The following is a 20,681-nucleotide window of genomic DNA, read 5'->3' as shown; positions in this document are numbered from 1 at the left end:
GCAAGTTTGCTCTGTAAAACACAACTCACTTTGTTAATTCAAATCTCCATGCACTCATTTGCTAGTTCATTGATTGGCCTTCATTATCATCTCCATCACTGATCTGCTTGGCATCCCTTCAAGCAATCACACTTCACCAATCTTCTCACTTTTCCTCTGCTACTCTACTCTTCATAGGTTTTCCTTAAGATCGCCAATCAACAACAAACCAACCTTAGAAAAACTCTCTTATGCCTCCTAAAACAAGTAGCTTTGATCTTTTGCCACTTAAATATGACCATAGATATTAGGGTCAAGTTAGATCCATTGAATATATCCATCATTTTGTTCATCCTCTCCTTCTTGATACTTCTAGAAACTTTCTCATCAAATCCTTACCTTTGATCGCATAACAATCTCTATTCCTGTATTAAATACACTAGCTCATCAATCCTTATCATCCACGCATTTTGACTAGTCCGAAAATTCAACTATGTTGACCTCAAACTCAATTCTTTCACAAACTGTAACTTTTGCTAACACTTGGTCAACACTGTGTAGCTTCAATACTACGGTTCTATCTCGCACGGCTTCCACTAGCTCACTTGGTCAATACTGCGCTCGGTTGCTACTCCAACTTGCTCATCCATAACTGTCACTCAACTAATACTATTTGTTGGGCTAACCTTTAAGTTCATTAATCTTCTGCTTCAACTCCTTCATTGATCAACCATTGTTTACTCGATTTTTCTTGTGATAAACTTAACACCTTTATACTTCATATGATGATTGAACAATACATCATCTTATCAAAGACTAACTGATCAAATGCCCATTGCAATTCCATCAAACTTTCTCCTCATCACTCAACAACTTCACTAGTTCATCTAGTTATCTCTCTTTTCAAATCCTCTTCATCAATCAATAGATATGGCACTCAATACAGGTAGTAAATATATTACCAATAAGGTTTTATATCAATGACAACACAATGCTTGTTCCAATTGTAGTTTCCAACATGGTCTAATACCATAGATCAGAAATACATACATACATACATACATACATACATATATAATAGAATTGTTATTCAGATCAAGTCTGAAAATTAAAGTACGTCAAACATATTTGAATTCTATCTGAGATCCTATTCCTTCAAATGGTATCAGAGCCTAACTGATAGAGTGCAAATAAATATTGCTTGAAATTATTACTCAATCAAGAAACACATATAAAATCTATTCAAAAGAGAAATCATGGTGAACGGTGTCAAACTAGAGGACAGACTCAAAGGTGTATCAAACTTTGTATCATGGAGAATATACATAATGATCATCCTTCAAGAACTTGAATTGGAGTCATATGTAGAAGAAAACAAATCGATGCCTGAAAATGAACCAAAGAAAACAATATGGAAAAGACATAACAATAAGGCCACGAAAATCATTATTGATGTTGTTAAGGATCATATCCTTCCACATATATCAAAATTAACAATTGCTTATGAAATGTTCATGACCATTCAAAATACATATAAGATCAATAATACAAGTAGACTACTTACATTGAAAGGACAACTTTTGCATATCAAGATGAAAAATGGAGAAACAATTGCATCTTATTTTATGAGAATCTCATAACCAAAACATCAACTTCCAACTATTGGAAATAATGTGGATGACCTAGAGTTATCCTTAATAGCTCTTAAAGGGTTACCAACTACTTGGGAATCCTTCATTCAAGGTATTAGTGCAAAACCTACTTTACCAAATTTGACTGGCTTAAGAATGATTGTACTCAAGAAGAATCTAGACCGATTACGAGAGGGATCAGTCCGAATAAAGGGGGAGAAATTCAAGCCCTTTATGCAAACACAAACAATAAAGCAAAGAAAATGAATTTCAAACAGAAAAGAGGAAAGAATAATCAAAACTACAAAAATAGAGATTTGTCTAAGGTTCAATGCTACAAATGTGATAAGTTTGGACATACTCACAGATATTGGCCGGAAAGAAAGAAAGCTCACACCTCCATAGCTGAATTAAAGGAAGCAAAAAATCTCTATTCTTCCTAGCCTAATCAAGTAAACTTGACTCAAAGAAGAATACCTAGATAATTGATAGTGAGGCTTCATGGCACATAACTAGATTTAGAGACTAGTTTGAAACTTTTGAAGGACGCTCAACTGAAGAGGTTATTATAGGGATAATGCAACATATCCTGTGGAAGGAATTGGAACCTGCTCAATTAAATTAAAAACCGGAGTTACCTTACAATTAAAATATGTTCTGATTGTACTTGGCATTAAAAAATAACTCGTCTCCATTTCTGGTCTAGCAGATCAAAGATATCACGTCACCTTTCAGGAAGATAAGTACCATCTTGGCCTAAAAACTCCAACATCAAAAATGCAATCTCCATAGGATTTAGAGATGGAAATTTATATAAACTTTGTAATGTTCAAAATCAAGCCCTAAATCATGAAGTTTCACAAACTAATGAAATTTGGCATAGAAGGTTAGGACACCTCCATTTTCGTGCCCCGCCTTCTATAGAGAAAATTGTGACAGGATTACCTTATCTAAAATCTGAACATATTGGAACGTGTAAAGCTTGTGGCCTAGGAAAGAACTCCAAAGGATCTTTCTCTCGTAGTTAACATAAACCAAAAGTTGTATTAGAACTTATCCACGCTGATTTGTATGGTCCGATGTCAATACCCTCTTTAGGGGGATTTTTGTATTATGTGATTTTTGTTGATGACTACTCTAGGAAAAGTTGGATTTATTTCCTAAAACTTAAAGAATCAAATGAAGTATTGTTGAAATTCAAAGAATTTAAAGCTTTACTGGAAAATCAAACTAGGAAGAAAATCAAGACTCTAAAAGATCTGACAATGGGGTGAATACATTTTTGAAAACTTTAAAGAATTTTGCACTACTGTTTGGGATTCAAAGGAAGTATATTATACCTTATAATCTACAACAGAATGGAGTGACGAAAAGGAAAAACAAAACTATCATTGAATCTATTAAGCCATGATGCACGATCAAAACATCACGTCTCTTTCTAGGCTGAAGCCTCAAATACAACTGTATACATCCAAAATCGACGTCCTCATTCAATCTTAGAAAATGTAACTCCTAAAGAAGCCTTTTCAGGAAACAAACCAGATTTAAGTCACTTGAGAATTTTTGGTTGTCCAGTATATATATATATATATATCCCTAAAGAAAAGAGGTCCAACTTAGAACCCTCTAGGAAGAAAGGCATATTTGTTGGGTATAGTGAATTCTCTAAAGGTTACAGAGTTTACATTCCAAGACAAATAACTACTGAAATCAGCAAAGATGTTAAAATTGAAGAAGATATTGCATATAACCTTTCTAAAAATATTGAAGAATCAAACAAGGAACCAACTTCAGAATTAGATGAAAACCCTATAGCTGAGATTCAAAGGGTTGTTTAGAAGATCATACCCTTACCATCTAATACTAGAAATATTGAAATCTCTAACAACAAGAAAAGGCCACTGTTGGCAAGAAAGATGATTGAAGGAAACAATGTAGCACCTGATAAAATCTTTAGAGAAAGTAAGAAAACTAGAAGTCGTTCATGCTATGTTACTCTTATATCCGATCTCCTCAAATCCGAACCATCTAGCATTGAAGAGGCCTTAACATGTCAAGCATGGAAAGATGCAATGGTTGAAGAATATCAATCTATATTAAAAACTGATATATGGGATGTCGTACCTAGACTTAAGGACAAATCATTTGTCTCCTCTAAATGGTTATTCAAAATCAAACATGCACCAAATGGTAGTATTGAAAAACACAAAGCCAGATTTGTTGCCACGGGATTTTCTCAAAAGGCTGAAATTGACTATGAAGAGACATTTGCTCTTGTTGCTCAATACACTTTATTGCTATTGCAGCATCCAAAGCATGGAAGATACATCAAATGGACGTAAAGATTGTTTTTTTATTGGTGTTATTGATGAAGAAGTATATCTAGAACAACCAAAAGGCTTTGTCACTCATGACAAAAACTCTTGTGTGTGTAAATTAAAGAAGGCTCTCTACAGCCTTAAACAAGCCCCCAAGGCATGGTACAAAAGGATAGACGGTTATCTTACCAAACTAAAATACTCCAAAACTGAAGTTGATCCTAATATATACTTTAAAATATCAAATGGTGACATGCTAATTCTTGTTTTATATGTTGATGACTTACTAATAACAGGGGAAGATCATCTTATTGTAAAATGCAAACAAGATCTTGCATCTGAATTTGATATGAAAGATCTAGGTCTTCTGCACTATTTTCTAGGTCTTGAAGTATGGAAAAAGGAGAACTAAATTTTCCTAAATCAAGGAAAGTTCACTATTGACATCTTGACCAAATTCGGAATGATGGACTGTAAACCATTATCCACACCGATGGAAACAAATCTTCGTAAGTTTAAAAGTGATATATTTGAATCTAAACCTACAAATCCTACATACTATAGATAGATAATTGTATCTCTAATGTACTTGGTTGATACTCGCCCTAATATTTGTCATACAACAAATGCATTAAGCCAATTCATGTGTGAACCTAAGAAGACTCATCTCATGGCAGTCAAGCATATTTTGAGATATTTGTGTGGTTCCATTGGACTTGGTCTAAACTATTACAACGTTGAGATCCAACTTCAAGGGTATTCAAATTCTGACTAAGTTGGCAATGCCATCGACCGCAAAAATACTTATCTTGGTTTCGCAAGAAGCAATTAGTAGTTGCTCAAAATTCCACTGAGGCCAAATACATAGCCGCCTCTAAGGGAGCTCGAGAAGTAGTATGGTTAAGGAAGTTATTGGTTGGACTATTCAGGAAGTCCTTGAATCCCACATTTATACACTGTGATAATCAAAGCTGCATTAAACTGTCAATAAATCAAACATTCCATAACAGATCCAAGCACATAGAAATTCCCTACCACTACATCAAAGATATGGTAAAGAGGAATGACATCAAGTTGGTATATATCAGCACTAAAGAGAAAAATGCCAAAACATCTACCAAACCTCTTGCAAAGTTGAAAGTGGAGTACTATAGAGGTAAACTTGGTATGATTAAAATGCAATTGTAATTCCTGAGATTAAACCTCACTCATGTTCAAATTTAATATATATTCATTTATATTTTAAATGTTAAAAGAGTTACGATGATGCATATGTGGTTTATGTCATGAAAGGTGATGACTTTTCATTTGATGTATTTATGAGATCACTATGCAAGGTGATGATCATAGCAATAGCTTGACCAATTATCATGATAGACTACATTAAGTTGTCCCAGAATGATACACTACATTAAGTTGTCCGGGAATGTGCCGGAAAACATTATACTTAGGTTGTGTTCTTGAGTTCTTGATCTATTATCATGACACACTATATTAAATTGTTGTCATGAAATGTGTCAAATGTCATGCTAATTAATGTATCAAGATGGATTACTTTAAGTTGATGTCACGGAATATACCGGAGATCGTGATACTTGTGACATAGAAGACTACTGTGTTGTCCCTAAGATCAAGATTGTTATCTAATAGACTATACTCAGTTTTGTCCTAGAATGTGCCGGAAATCAGATAACTTATATCCTTCTATATAATGATTTACTATGATATTATTGTGCCCTAGAGTGCATGTTTAGGCATGCCAATGAACATTTAAAAACATGAAAGTCCTTCTCAAGGTCTGATTTGTGCCCAAGCTTGGAAGAAAGGCGCATTGAAAAAATAAGTTTGGACCAAAGGAGGAAGATAGAGGTGTAAAAGTGAGTAAGGCATGGAAAATCATTCACCCACCTTAAAAAACGCCTTAAAGTATCAATTGCAACATGGCATGGAAATTTTCAAAAATGAAAATTTTGTAAAAACCCGAACTAGTCTCTGGCTGTGATACTCAAGTGAGGACTGATTTCTTGATTTAAAATGTTTATATTAAATCCTTTTGATGATTTTTGCGATTTTGAATAAAGGAATTACTTAAAAGAAAATAATTACTTCAGTCCGAACTTCACACCACAGGTAATTGAAACATCAAATAACTTTATTTATTGCTTGAAAGAACAAATTCTAATGAACCTGATTTGAAGAGTACTGCAATATTTATTAGTTTGATCATATCCTGGGCCAAAACGCTGAATTTGGTATCTTCAATTATGCTGGAATTAATTCAGAAAAGGACCCTAATTTGTGTTTGTTGATCCCTAGCCGGCCCTCTATATGGACTGTCAATGTGCTATCGTGATTTAAATGTGCAAGCCGCAGCATATTGATCAGTTACTCCAAGGAGACCCCCGTCACCAATTCCAAACTGACCCACGGCTATCAAAATTCACCCAGAAGTAGATTTCAAGGTGTCCAGACTAGCATCAGCCTCCCCTAAATCCTCCAATGCAATACCTATATAACCCTGCGATTCTCCCAAAAAATAATCGTAGTATACTAAGGAATGGCCGTCCAGCTCTATAATGACTGCCAAAGAAAATTTAAATGCCCAATGTCTCCTGTTGGAAGTCAATGGCAATTTTCCCACCCAAATTACTTCGCAGTGTGCAGTCTTCAGGTTGTGAGATGCCACTGAATTCAATTCCCAAACAAGCTACCTCAATCGATCCAATTCTCAAAGATATAGTATGAAACAATAGGAGAATGTGTAATTTGTTATACCACAGCAACAAATTCGAAGAAACACTCAGAACAATGCTCAAAAACTTCACAGAATCCTTCAGCCAAAAATTCAATTTATAATGTGTATTTCAAAGTATTCTCCTTAGCTACAGCAAGAACAGTAGGAGATGTTGGCCAATTGTATACTTCAACACAATTGCCAAAAACTTCTCAAACGAGACCCTTATTCTTCAGCAAGGGCTCACAATTCAGAACTCAAGAAAAAGCCACAAAGGCACAAAAAGTAAATATATATTCAAGCATACCTTTCCCAATGCAATGAGCTCTCATTTATAATCTTCCATTGGCCAGAGTTTCCTAAATAACTCCACCTCAGAAATTATGGAAGTTTCCCAAAAAAACTCAACACTAGAAACTTTCCAACACGTTTTTTTAAAAATATCTCTTAATGTCATTATTATAATAATGCAACTCAATGATTAATAAATAAATAAGAACTCATGCAATTATTACTTTATTAACTACAAATAATGACCAACTGTTGAAGCCACTTGTTGCACTACCAAAAATAGCAACTACCAAAAAAAGGTTTACTAAAAATAGTAGGTTCACAACTGAGAACCCCAAAACACCCTATCAGCTCATGAGGGTCGCTATGATGAGCTAACTCTATCAACTGCATAGACCTGCCAAAAATGGGGACATTACAAATTCTTCCACAAGCACTAATATGCACCCAAATTTAGGAGGGAAGAATGTTGAGAAATGACTAAGTCTAGGAGGTAGTGTGTAAAAACAGCTAAGACATGGAATTGTTGCTAAACTTGAACCTAAGAATGCTAAATCTTGAGAGATTGCAGAATTCTCTAAGGCATGAAATATCCTTGTTAAAGTCTAATTCATGCACAAGAGCATTAATATGATTAAAGCATGGAATCATTGCAAAGTTTGAGATCCTCCATTGAAGGCAACTTACACCCATGAGGAGATTTCAAAATAACAAAGAATTGCAAGGAGAAATTGAAATCCAACATCCAAAGACATGGAACTAAGTTAAGTGTCCAAGAATTTAAATGCTAAAATCAAAGGAATTGTTTCAAAAGTCAAGAATCTACCTCAAATGCAAGTGTGCACTCTAAAATGATATCCCATAGTATTCGGGAAACAGCCCTCAATGTTTGGAAATCTCATCACCAAGACAAGTAAAGCATGTGTGCTCCTATAAGCGTCAAAATAATTCTACTTCAGAATTTATTTCAAATACAAAAACTCGTCCTCCAAGAACACCAAAATGCTAAATTTACTAAGACAAGGAAAGTCTAAAGATGCCAAGGAAATACTTTGAACTATAAAAAAATCCACCTACATGTGCAATTTATGCCCATAAGCATTATTTCCCAGCATCAAGGAATATTCTTTAAATGAACACAATCCCTTCAATATGTTGAATATGCACTCATGAGTGTTGATCTTATGTGGTTGAGGAAAATTCAAAATGAGAAGAAATCCATCACAAAGCTTGATGTCCGCTCAGGAGGGAAATTCCAACTATACCAAGGAAATTGGCTCAAATACTGAAATCCTTTATAATTACAAACATTCGCTCAGGAGGGCTATTTTGCTATGCTTAAAAAAAATTTCTAAAGTTTCAAAATCCTCAGCAAATATTAATATGCACTCACGAGCACAAATCCACGAGAGTCGAGAATTACTCCAAATATTAAAAAATTTAGCTATGTCTAAATTCACGCCAAGGAGGCTGGATGGGAGCATTTAATTTTATTTTTTAATGTGATTTTCCTATCTATCTAATTAACACCCATGGAAAAAAATCAAAAATGCTTTTAAATTTTATCAAGTGTGGAAGATTTAAATTCAAGGTGGTGGTGAGGATTTGTTTAAGTAACCTCATGGAAAAAATTGCTAAATATTGTTAAATTGGTCGAGGATATTTTTTAAATGTGGAATAATTAAATGTGGAATAACAAAGATGAAACATTGGAAATGATGGGAATTTATTGAGGTATTAAAAATCCATGCCTATATTCAATATTTCCTCAAATTTGGGACCTGATAAAACATTGGCAACTGAAAGTTTGTCCATGGAAAGGATTGAATGGGAATGTTCTAATTCATCTATTTAATTGGAGCAAAACATTGGAAATATTTTTAAATCGTTTAAGTATTGAAATTCCACCATCTTCAAGTGTGTTACCATGAAAAAAGAGTAAGGATGAAGTTACACCTAGAATGGAATTTTTGAAACAATCAAGTGAAAGAGGTGTGATAATTTTGGATATAGAATGAAAGCATGAAATTTTGAAGAGAAGTAAGTCTGAAGTGGATTGGATAAATCAGAAACAAGAATGAGGATTTTGGGTAGAAGATTTTTAAAGAGAGGATTTAGAGAGAACAAATTTCTTTTTAAGGGAGAGGAGGAAATTTGTAGTGAATTTTCGAAGTCAAGAGGATTCCTTCTTCAAAATTCAAAATTCAAAATTCATTCTAAATATAGAATGAAAAACATAGAAGAGTTTTTATGTGTTATATTTTCTTTGCATGATTCTTATGTCAATTATTTTATTTTGTAGGAGGAATATTTCTAGTTCCAATGTGGAAAATGTCCAAGTTCAAGCAATCTAGTTCAAGGCATTCAAGGTTCAAGACCTCAAAAGATCAAAGTTTCAATGTAAATGTAGAAGGAAGAATGTAACATTTTGAATTTCCTCCGAAAATTCAAGAGCATCTGTGTAAAGAAAATCCAAAATGACAGAATCATCAATGAGAGAATCCAATCTATTTCAAGTAAGTGAACTCTCAAGTGTATAGAAGGATGAAAATGTTCTGAGAGAGAGAATATCAAAAGAGTAGAGCAAAGTTGGGACCTTGGAGTCAAAAAAGTGTTGCTTGTGATCAATTACCAAATTTACATGGCACCTAGTCATCTGTACCAACAATCAAATGTATTTTTGTCAACATGTCCAAATTCACTACATTTAAAGAAGGGAATCAAGCATACTCTATTCTAGATAGACGGCCATTTAATGCTTAGTGGACATCTTGCCAATTATGGGTCAGCTAAGACCACTCTCCCACAAAGTAGATGGGCTTCTTCCTAATGGTTGTCATAACCCCATATTGATGTATAACTAATGTAAATATCTTCAAAATATACATTATTCTATATATATATATAACCTTATTTGTCAATATTTTGAATAAATAACATTACCTAATAATAATATTGAGCTTACTATCTAAATAACAATATAATTAAATAATAAATAAAAATCAATGTAAACGAATTTGAAAATCAATAATATTTATAAATTAAATAACATTAAATGAATGAATAAATTATTAATCCATTAAACATCACTTAGTATTATGGGGTCCGCCAATAGAAGGCCATGCCCTTTTTTACTTCACCACGAACCATATATTAAGGGGTATAGAAAAACCGATATTATAACGTGGAAGCCATCCTATATATAATGCACCATGCATTATATAAGTAAGAATATATAAGTTTCAGAGGAGAGTACAAATTAAGGAGGGAGAATTAAAGCTCCATGCAAAAGCACTTAATAAGGAGGAAAATCGCTGAAATTATAAGGATTACATAAGAAGAGGTATGTGAAACTAAAGTAATATATTTGAATATTTAAAAAAACTATCCATTGTAGTAAAGAGCTTTATTTAATAGTTTTTCCATTACATTATGAATTAGGATATATATATATATATATATATATATATATATATATATATATATATATATATATATATATATATATATATATATATATATATATATATATATATATATATATATATATATATATATAGGTATGTGTGTGTGTATGTATTTGAAATGTATCTTTATTTAATATGATATTTAATAATTTAATATTTTATTTGGTAAATATAAAGAATCAATTGATGTGTTGCAATATATTAATATAATTCTTTATGGATCTAAGTAATTGATTAAACTTTCATGGTGCCAATGTAGGAAGTGAGCTCCTCATATGAGTGGCTATCGTGCTAGTGCAAGAGATGAGTAACCCTGCATAACTAGTTAGATAGGTAATAAATGGAACCTCATAGTGCCAGTGCACGAAGTGAGATCCTCTTATGAATGGCTATCATGCCAGTGCAAGAGATGAGTAACCCTATATGAATGGCTAGATGAGAAATGGATAATGGCCAAAATATTTTGATGACATCAACATATGAATATGTGATTGGCCTTGGATAGAGGATGTCCCATCCAAGAAGAACCTTAAGGGCAGCACTCCAGAGTAGACAACAAAATAGCTAGGGGTTAGGAAGCCCGATCTGGAGACGTCTTTAAGGTTGGGGGTTAAGTTAGAGGGTAGAATAGTATGTTTAGTCTTTCTATTGTTGAATTCTAACATTTATTTTGCAAATAATAATCGTCCCAAGATAACTCTAATAGAGGGGGCATTATAGTGGTATTAGAGCATAATCATGTCATCCTATAAGGTAAAAGGATAAAACAAGAAATAATTTAATGACAAAACTATAAATTAGTATTATGTGTATGCTTGGTGTCCTCACACATTAATCTATTTTCTCTTTATATACTTTATGTTTTTATGCATTTATGTGGATACGTCTTCTTATATTCCTATCTATACTTAATATTTTAAATACTTGATTCTAGTTTTGAAAAATCTAGAACAAAAGAATATCTAAGGATGAGCCAAAAGATGTGATCTCAGAATCACTTATGAGATGGTCTTAAGAAAATCATTTAAGTACAATATTTAAGAACAAGTTATGTAATAAAAGGCACTCACATTAAAGGATTCATATAAACCGGAATCGCTCGAGGACAAGTAAATTCAAGTGGGGTGGACTAATGTAATATCTTCTAAATATACATTATTCTAAATATAAATATATGTACCCTTATTTGTCAGTATTTTGAATAAATAATATTACCTAATAATAATATTGGACTTATTATCTAAATAACAATATCTTTAATTAATAAATAAAAATCAATGTACACAAATTTGAATATCAATAAAATTTAGAAATTAAATAACATTAAATAAATTATTAATCCATTAAACATCACTTGGTATTATGGGTTCAGCCAATAGAAGGACGTGCCCCTTATTACTTCACCACGAATCATATATTAAGGGGTATCGAATGAGTTTAGAGAAAAGGGAAAGTAACAACAAAACTTGTGAAAGAACAAGTGTGACTATTAATTGAGGTGGTCGCTAAATTGGACATTCATACAAAAACCGATATTATACAGTGGAAGTCATCCTATATCAAATGCACCATGCACTATATAAGGAAGAATATATAAGTTTTAGAGGAGAGTACAAATTAAGGAGGGAGAATTAAAGCTCCATGCAAAAGCACCTAATAAGGAGAAAAATCCCCGAAATTATAGGGATTGCATAAGAAGAGGTATGTGAAACTAAAGAAATATATTTTAATACTTTTAAAAAAACTATCCATATTAGTAAAGTGCTTTATTTAATAGTTTTTCCATTATATTATGAATTAGGATGTATATGTATATGTATATGTATATGTATATGTATATGTATATGTATATGTATTTAATAAATATTTGAAATGTATCTTTATTTAATATGATATTTAAATCATTTAGTATTTTATTTGGTAAATATAAAGAATCAATTGATGTGTTGCAATATATTAATATAATTCTTTATGGATCTAAGTAATTGATTAAACTTTCAGAGCGCCAGTGCATGAAGTGAGATTCTCGTATGAATGGCTATCGTGTTAGTGCGAGAGATGAGTAACCCTATATGAATGGCTAGATGAAAAATGGATAATGGCCAGAATATTCTGATGATGTCAACATATGCATATGTGATTGGCCTTGGATGGAGGATGTCCTGTCCAAGAAGAACCTTAAGGGGAGCACTCTAGAGAAAATGGTGGAATAGCTAAGGGTTAGTAAGCACAATCTAAATACGTCATTAAGGTTGGGGTTAATTTAGAGGGTAGAATAGAATGTTTAATCTTTTTGTTGTTGAATTCTAAAATTTATTTTGCAGATAATAATCGTCCCAAGATAACTCTAATAGAGGGGACATTACAAAGGTCCATGTAACCCCTCTCGTTCATTTTCAATTCTCTTGCCATGCCCTAAACATAATAAGGGTTGAGCTTACAAGATCTAGACCATTGAGTTTTCTTCAATTTTGGCCACCCATTGTAATTTGAGGCCTATATAAAGAGCTCACTTCTCATTTGTAAAGGATGGAATGTTAGAGAATGTTTCTTAAGAGCTACCAAGATGATAAAGTCGTCATTGAAGTTTTGGTAATTTTTTGAGGTATTTTGTATTATAATAATAGATAGTCGTCTATTATTAGTTAATGGTTATCTACTGTAAATATCTAGTTAGCTTTAGTTTGCTTTCATTTTTTAGCTTTCTCTGTTAGAATAGAATGTTTCTATTCTTTACGATCGTTTCCTAAGGAAACATTGTTTTATTCTTTTGTATAAATTGACCTTTCAATCTCTGTTAATAACAAGCAAGTATTTTACCAATTACTTTCGTAATATAGTATTAGAGCTAATACTTCAAATTTTTTCGAACATTCTATAATTTCTTTTTGAAATTATTTGCTTCAAAATTTTCAGAATTATTTCTGCGATTTCTCAAAAACCTGTCTAGGGTTTTCCATTTTTGTGAATGATTTGTGTGTTTCCTATCCTTTTTTAGGGCTTTTTCAGAAGAAAACATCTACTGAAAATTGCAGATCCGGTGGTTTTTTCTGAAAATTGCACCCTCAAAGCATCTGAAAACCATGAGCTCCAAAATCGTGTCTAATTTCATACAGTCACGACTTTCAATTCAACATTCTTTGCACACCGCGGGCATCTGTTCAACATTGCTGAAGGGGTGTTGTGCTTTCTCTACAAACCACGAGCGTCTGAAGAAAAAAAAAGATTTCAGCTTGCAATGCCTAATGAAAATCACGATTTTCTGCTATGAATGGTGTCGATTTTTGCTTCATACAACCTAGCCGCCCCTCTTTGCAATCAAATCATCCATTTTCGGGTGTTTCTTTATCAGAAATCCGCCATTTTTTCTGCTACTATCAACCTCCATAGCTGTCGACTAGGGTTTTCTTCGAAACCCTAGTTTTTTACCTCGGAAAATTTGTTTGAATACAGATACGTGGTGGATTTTTCGAGAGCTCAACTGGGTTGTCAGATTTTTATGGGTGCCTCAATTTTAGTGTCTCAATTTTCAAGCTAGCGGATCCAAAAAACGACAACATATTCCTTCTGGGTTTTTCGAGCTCTCTTCTAGGTCACTATTTTTTGGGTCATCTTTTGTTTGCCTCGAAGAACATGCCTTCACAATTTTTTATTGTTTTTCATTGAAAAACGTGTCATGGCATCTCTGACAAACATTCTACACAAGAACAACTCCAAATTCAATGGTCGAAATTATGGCACTTGGAAGCAGCGGATCATCGCAATTTTTGAATATCGAAACACCAATCAACTTGTTTAGGGTGTTACGAACTGTTCGACTTCTCTTGGTCCCGATCAAGATACATGGGATCTGAATAATCGAGAGGCAATGATGCTTCTCAAATTATCTGTGGCTGATGATCAGCTTTCTCAAATTTCATCTGGCAAGACAACTATCGAGATCTGGACACATCTCAAAGGTCTTCATGAGACTTCTGACAAAAGCAGAGCCTTCTTTCTAAAAACACTATGTTTTCCATTGTCATGGATGAGCGCACCTCGCTCCAGGCATACCTAAATCGGATTCAGGAAATCCATGAACAATTACTTGTCATCGGTCGCAAGATGGAGGAAGAGGATATTGCGGTAATCACTCTTCGAAGTTTACCAAAATCCTATGAGCATTTTATTGAGACTCTAAACATCACATCTTCTGGTGTTGATTTAAAGTTCACTGATCTTTGCACCCTGCCGCTTCAGCAAGATCGGTGGAAACAACAGTTCGGTAGCAGCTCCAATTCCACCTCCACAGAGCAAGCCTTTGCTATGAAATCCTTTTAGAAGGATAAAAGAAAGTTTCAACAGCCATCTCAACAGAAGTCTTTTGCTCTAGCATCAGATGGTTCCTAAAAGAAGAACATTCAATGCAACTACTACCACAAGTTTGGACACATGAAAGTTGAATGTCGAAAATGCTTAGCTGCACAGTCTAAGCAATCAGGTTCGCAGCCCAAAGCGAGCAATGCAAAACACACTAAGCAGGCGGAATCTACCTTTTACGCCTTCATGGCTAAAAGACCTACAAATCATGTGAAGTTGTTTGCCTGGTACATTGATTCAGATGCCTCTCATCATTTCACTCACCGCAGAGATTGGTTTACTAACTACCAGCCTTATTCAGACTCTGTTATTTTTGGTGGTGGAGAAGAGTACATAGTTGTCAACAAAGGCAACATTCTGATTCAATCTGCTGGGAGGAATCTTATATTCCTTGATGTGTACTATATTCCAAGGATGGAACTAAATCTAATCTTAGTTAGTCACTTGCTGGGACATTCTCCAAACTTGGCAGTCACATTCAGTTCACATCAGTGCACCATCACTAATTGGGTGACTAAGTCTACTATTACATTGGGTCTTGAGGATCATGGTCTTTTCAGACTTACTAATTCTGGTGATTCCCAGGACTTAGTTATGGCTGCTCGATGGTCTTCTATCAGCACACTTTGGCATCAGCGATATGGGCACTTAAATGTGCATTATCTCTCACAGCTTGCTCAAGATGAGCTTGTTCTTGGATTTGCAGAGATTTAGACTCAACAGCTTGGAGTTTGTGACGCATGCCAGGTTGGGAACCACCATCACACATCTTTCACCAATAGCGATTCATGGCAAGCTTCTCAGGTGCTTCAGCTTGTTCGTGTTGATATCTACAGCCCTATAGCCACTCCTCCTGTTCTTGGGTCCTGGTAATTTTTGTTGCTTGTTGATGATTTTAGTAGAAAAATGTGGGTGTATTTCCTTAAAAAGAAATCAGATGCATTTCCTGTATTTCAAAAATTTAAACTTTTAGTTGAAAAAGAGTCTGGGAATTCTATTATTACTCTTAGATCAGACAATGGGGGGGAATTTTGTTCTAATATTTTCTCTAGCTTCTTGGATACACATGGAATGAAATGCCAATTAACCACAGCCCACACACCACAACAGAACAGTGTAGTTGAACGTTAGAACAGGACAATCAACAAGATGGCTCGATCCATGGTCGAACACAGACATATTCTGAAGAAGTTTTGGGCAAAAGCAGTTAACACTGCAGTTTATCTGTTGAATCGGTCACCCACAATGGTGGTCAAAGGTAAAACTCTAGAAGAGGCGGGGTCAGGTCACAAGCCCAGAATCAGTCACCTGAAGGTTTTTGGCTCCCTTGCTTTTGTTTGGGTCCTTGATGCATCATGCACCAAGTTGGATGCCAAGAGTCAGAAACTCATGCTTGTTGGATACAGCAGTCTTCACAACGCCTACCACCTGATTTATGTTGAGACATCTCGTCTCATCTACAGTCGAGATGTAGTCTTTGATGATTCATGCCTATTTCTCCTGTTCCCAATCCAGTAGACTAGCCTTTGATGGCTCATGATTTGGGAATTCAGATTCCATTAGGTCCACCTGATGGGAGGGCTCCAGTAGCTCTCGCAACTCCAGTTATACCAATGATACCTGTATAGACACCTCTGGCTTCTCCTACAGGATCACCTCGTTTTGTAGATGCTTCACCTGAGTTTAATCCAAATTCTTCTAATGAGAAACCTGATCATCATGCATCTCCTGATACTCATGTTGGTCATTCTCCTATCCAAACTAAGTGATGGGCTAAGGCACTTGCTGATCTTCGTGATGATAAGCTCATTAATGGGAGAACTGCTTGGAAAAAGAGCAAAACTACACATTCTGTTGACTTTGCTCTCGTGGCCAACATTCACAGTGTTTTTGAACCTCAAACATACTCTGAGGCTAAAGGAATTACACAGTGGAAATAGGCCATGCAATCTGAACTCTAGAGCCTGCTAAAGAACAATACTTGGGTCCTTTCTGATCTTCCATCAAAGAAGAAACCCATTGGCTGCATATGGGTCTACAAAATCAAATACAAATCGGATGGTACTTTGGACAAGTACAAAGCTCGTTTAGTGGCAAAAGGCTTTTCTGTTACATCCCAATTTTTGACCTAGCTTGAAAAATAGCCGTTGAGGTTTGCATTAGGTCAGTTGGTAGTTTAATTTGATATAATCTGACGAAATGGTAAGATAGTTGGTCATTATAATTTCAAGTGAAGATGACATGTTAGTTGATTGTTAATCGCAAATTCATGGAATTAAGATGAAAGGTTAACTGTTATGATTATTTATGATTATATAATTTATAATTTAATTACAGAGAAATTCCTTATAGGGAGCATATCGAAGGGGTGGAAACATTGTCAAAAAAGAATTAGGCAGGGCATCACCATCACTGGGCAAACCGGTAAAGAACCCAACAATTTGAAATAGAATACATTTGCAGGACTTGCATGAGTTATTTAATAATTTAATTTAAATAATTGAGTTAAAATATAAAATGTATCTTAAAGGATTTTAATTTATCTTTCGTTATATTGTTTTTAATAATTATTTATTACGTACATTTAATTATAAAATCATTTAGCACCATTATAATTTAATAATCAATCAAGTGATGTACATATTAGATTTTAATGATTATAATAACCTTTAAAAACCTTTCATATTCTTTCTTTCTTTCTCTCTTTCCCTCCTTTCTCTTTTATTTCTTTCTAACCAATTTGATAAGATTTCGAGTATGATCTTTGTAACTGTTGGGTAGTCGTAAGGTCAGTTCAAGTTTATATTAAGAACCATTAAATGTATCTCGGCATTCACCTTGCCTTCAGCATTCCTTTCTTATAATCCTGGTCGGGTTGTTAATCCCTGAACTTCGAATTCTTAAAAACAGTGTTTATTGAGCCAACAGAAATTTGTTCTAATTGTCCTTGAAACGTTATCATATACTGTGGATATCTGATGTGAATCTCAGAGCAAGATAGGCAGACTCATCCAAGCGACGGCCCTTTTAGATTGCAATGACAGAGAGTCACGCAAGGTTCTATTTGTATTATTTTTTCCATTTCCAACATGATTGTTGAGTCAGTCATAGAATCTAGACCAATGCAAATAAATATGTATATATATATATGTGTCTGTGTGTGTGTGTGTGTGTGTGTTTTCTTTTTTTTTCTTTTTTTTTCTTTTTTGTTATTGTCATATGCAAGTATATCATTTTCCTTCTATAGTAGAGAATACGAGCTGAGAAGAAGTCATACGTTTTCTATATTCAATCTGCCTTTTATTTAATAGTGTTGCAAGATAAAGGTTGAAGCCGACTATCGTCTTTTTCCAAGTTCATTATAATCTTTCAAGATCAATCGACTGCCATAGTAATTTTCCAATTTGAGTCTGTTTATCATTATAATATCCGAATGTGCAATATTCTGTAAATCTTCTTTGAAATGCTTTTATTCTTTGATAAAATTATTAATCAATCTAAAATAAAATTATCATCTAGTTGGATGTCAATTACAAGATATTAGGTCACCAAATATGTTCATATCATTGATTGTCCCTTTAACCATAAATTGTCTCAAAATGATGATTGGAAATGCTATGAAGTTTAGAATCTAAATTCTTCCATTTATACTCAATCCGGGATGAAAAAGAAATCATGAAAAAAATCCAATGTACTAGAACTAATATAACCACAAACTGAATCATGGTGGACAATAATAGATTTCTAGTTATTGGAAACCGTTCTCATATCATAGATGTTTTCTTAATTCATAAGAGTGTATCAATCATGCATAAAAGAGATTGAAAAGCAATGAAAGTTGTGAGCAATTAAATTTAGCTTAGAATGTTATACATTCAATCATACCATACAAAGATGAAAATATTATCTTGAATCCAAACATCATGGAACTCACCAGGCAATATGGTGAAGAGGTGGAGTTAATTAATTAGACATTCAATTAAGAGATCTTTTAAGAACATAATTATGTGATCATAGTTTGTGAATGTTGAGTGCATGTATAATTGACAAAGTCGTCAGCTCTGAGAATTCCAAACATTTGGGACTTATCATTTAATATGAATTAACTAATAGCTCATGTATATTCCTGCTATGGCGATCTCTTGTTGCCAAGTCGTATAGTGAGTATATTACCAGGAAGCCTAGAGGATGGCATGATGACCCCTACCTATTCCGGGTGGGGAGGGTCTTTCTCAGTGGAGATTGTGTGGGGATATATTGTTCTCCGAGGTTGGGTGGTTAAGCCCCTGACAATGTTTCACCTCTCTTAAGATGTCGGATTTGCGTCAAACGGATATAAGCTATGCATTCAATTGTTTATCGAAAAAAGGTATTAACATTTGTAGTTATGCGGAGGTAAGATTAAATTGAGTTAATTTATTGTTACCGTTATAGAATCGTGGATTGTTTTTCATATCAAATATAAATATATTTCTAACCTTGAATTACTGTCACAGTTAAGCAAGCGGAAGGAAAGGAATCTGAAGCCCTATGTGATTTCGTCGTCGCGGAAGCCCTAAATTGTATCCGTTGTCGTAGAAGCCCTAAATTGTATCCGTCATCGCGGAAGCCCTAAATTGTATCCGTGGTTGCGAAAGCCCTAAAATGAATCCGTGGTCATGGAAGCCCTAAATTGAATCCGTGGTTGCGGAAACCCTAAATTAAATCCGTGGTAGCAGAAGCCCTAAGTGATATAGCGGTATCAGAAGCCCTAAATCAACCGATGGTAAATGATGCCCTAATTGATAGTGGTAGATGATGCCCTAATTTAAAATATAGTGGTATTTAATTGTAATTATCATTTGATTTTAAGATAGCAGTTTGTAGATGATAGTCATCATATGAAATTGTTAAAGTGTATTTGTGAACTAACCCGAGTGGTTGCAAAAGTATCCCTAGTTTGATTTGAACTCAGTTTTACAATGTATGTGGTTTTCAATTTCTATAGTAATTTCATTCGATGGTAATTCAAGTTTTAAGTTAAGAAATTTTGGTTAACTGTTTTTTAACAGTAAATCTTATTCACATGAACATGAATGATATAACTATCTTCCTATGAAACGAAGTAGTAACTGTATTCCTTGAGTATGTTGAATGATAAATTAGACTCAGGAAAACGAGATGTTACATATGGTATCAGAGCGCTGGGTTCAACGCTAAAACCTTGGGTCCAACACTGTTTCAGAGAAACTGAAAATGTAAATGTTGAAAAAGATTTATTTTTGCACATCCGGATATTGCAATCAAAATTGGAAAATCATTCAAAATAGCCAAGAAGGCTGCAATGATATAAAGTGGACAAATGTATAAACTATTAAAAAGATAAAAAGGATTGGCAAGTTAAGTGGTGGAGATCGGGTTGTAAACCCAAATTTTGAAATCCTTGGCCAGGGTGAAATTAGATTGTCTACACGCTTCAGTTATTTTGTCGAATAATTGTTGGGACTTCAATTAGGCAGATTTGCCAGAACAAGTGATCAATGTTGATTGTCCAGACACTTCAGTTACTTTGACGAATAACTGTTGGGACTTCAACCCACCTGAATACTCAGATGGCAGGACCAGAATGATAAATATGCCTTATCCCTGGAGGGAGGGCCATTCTTTGTCGAGAATGAAAAGGTTAAAAAGGGTCCAAATGCCGAGGCTTGCGCAATCCAAACACAATTTATATAATTTTGATAAAATGTTATCTAAATCCACCATGATCGGGTTTGTCAACCCAAATTAATAACAGAAATAAATTGTTACCTATTTGAACTTGAACTAAATGAAAACAAAATTGTGAACCATGATCCTTTCTGATGTTGGTTAAACGACAAGATCATTATGTGCTCTAGTAAGGAGTAAACACACTTGCATA

The 20,681-nt window shown here is 34.1% G+C and overlaps 1 protein-coding gene across 3 annotated transcripts in view; it reads right to left on the bottom strand.

Annotated features, from left to right (window-relative positions):
* The window catches only part of LOC149571803 (hydroxyproline O-arabinosyltransferase 1-like), an 88,951-nt gene that overhangs the window by 7,946 nt on the left and 60,324 nt on the right, over nucleotides 1-20,681 (bottom strand). Inside the window, exon 8 of one of the 3 annotated variants that reach the window (XR_016359877.1) lies at nucleotides 7,780-7,883. The exons of the other annotated variants lie outside the window; for them this stretch is intronic. The gene's annotated coding sequence lies outside the window, so the exon portion shown is untranslated. The remainder of the gene's footprint in view (nucleotides 1-7,779; nucleotides 7,884-20,681) is intronic. 3 annotated transcript variants of the gene reach the window in all.

The sequence above is a fragment of the Cupressus sempervirens genome, chromosome 2 (assembly GCF_028749045.1).
Source record: "Cupressus sempervirens isolate cs-2001-9-10 chromosome 2, ASM2874904v1, whole genome shotgun sequence".
NCBI classification, from domain to species: Eukaryota; Viridiplantae; Streptophyta; class Pinopsida; order Cupressales; family Cupressaceae; genus Cupressus; species Cupressus sempervirens.
The sequence above is the reverse complement of the archived record's forward strand: the minus strand, read 5'-3'. Positions and strand labels throughout refer to the sequence as shown.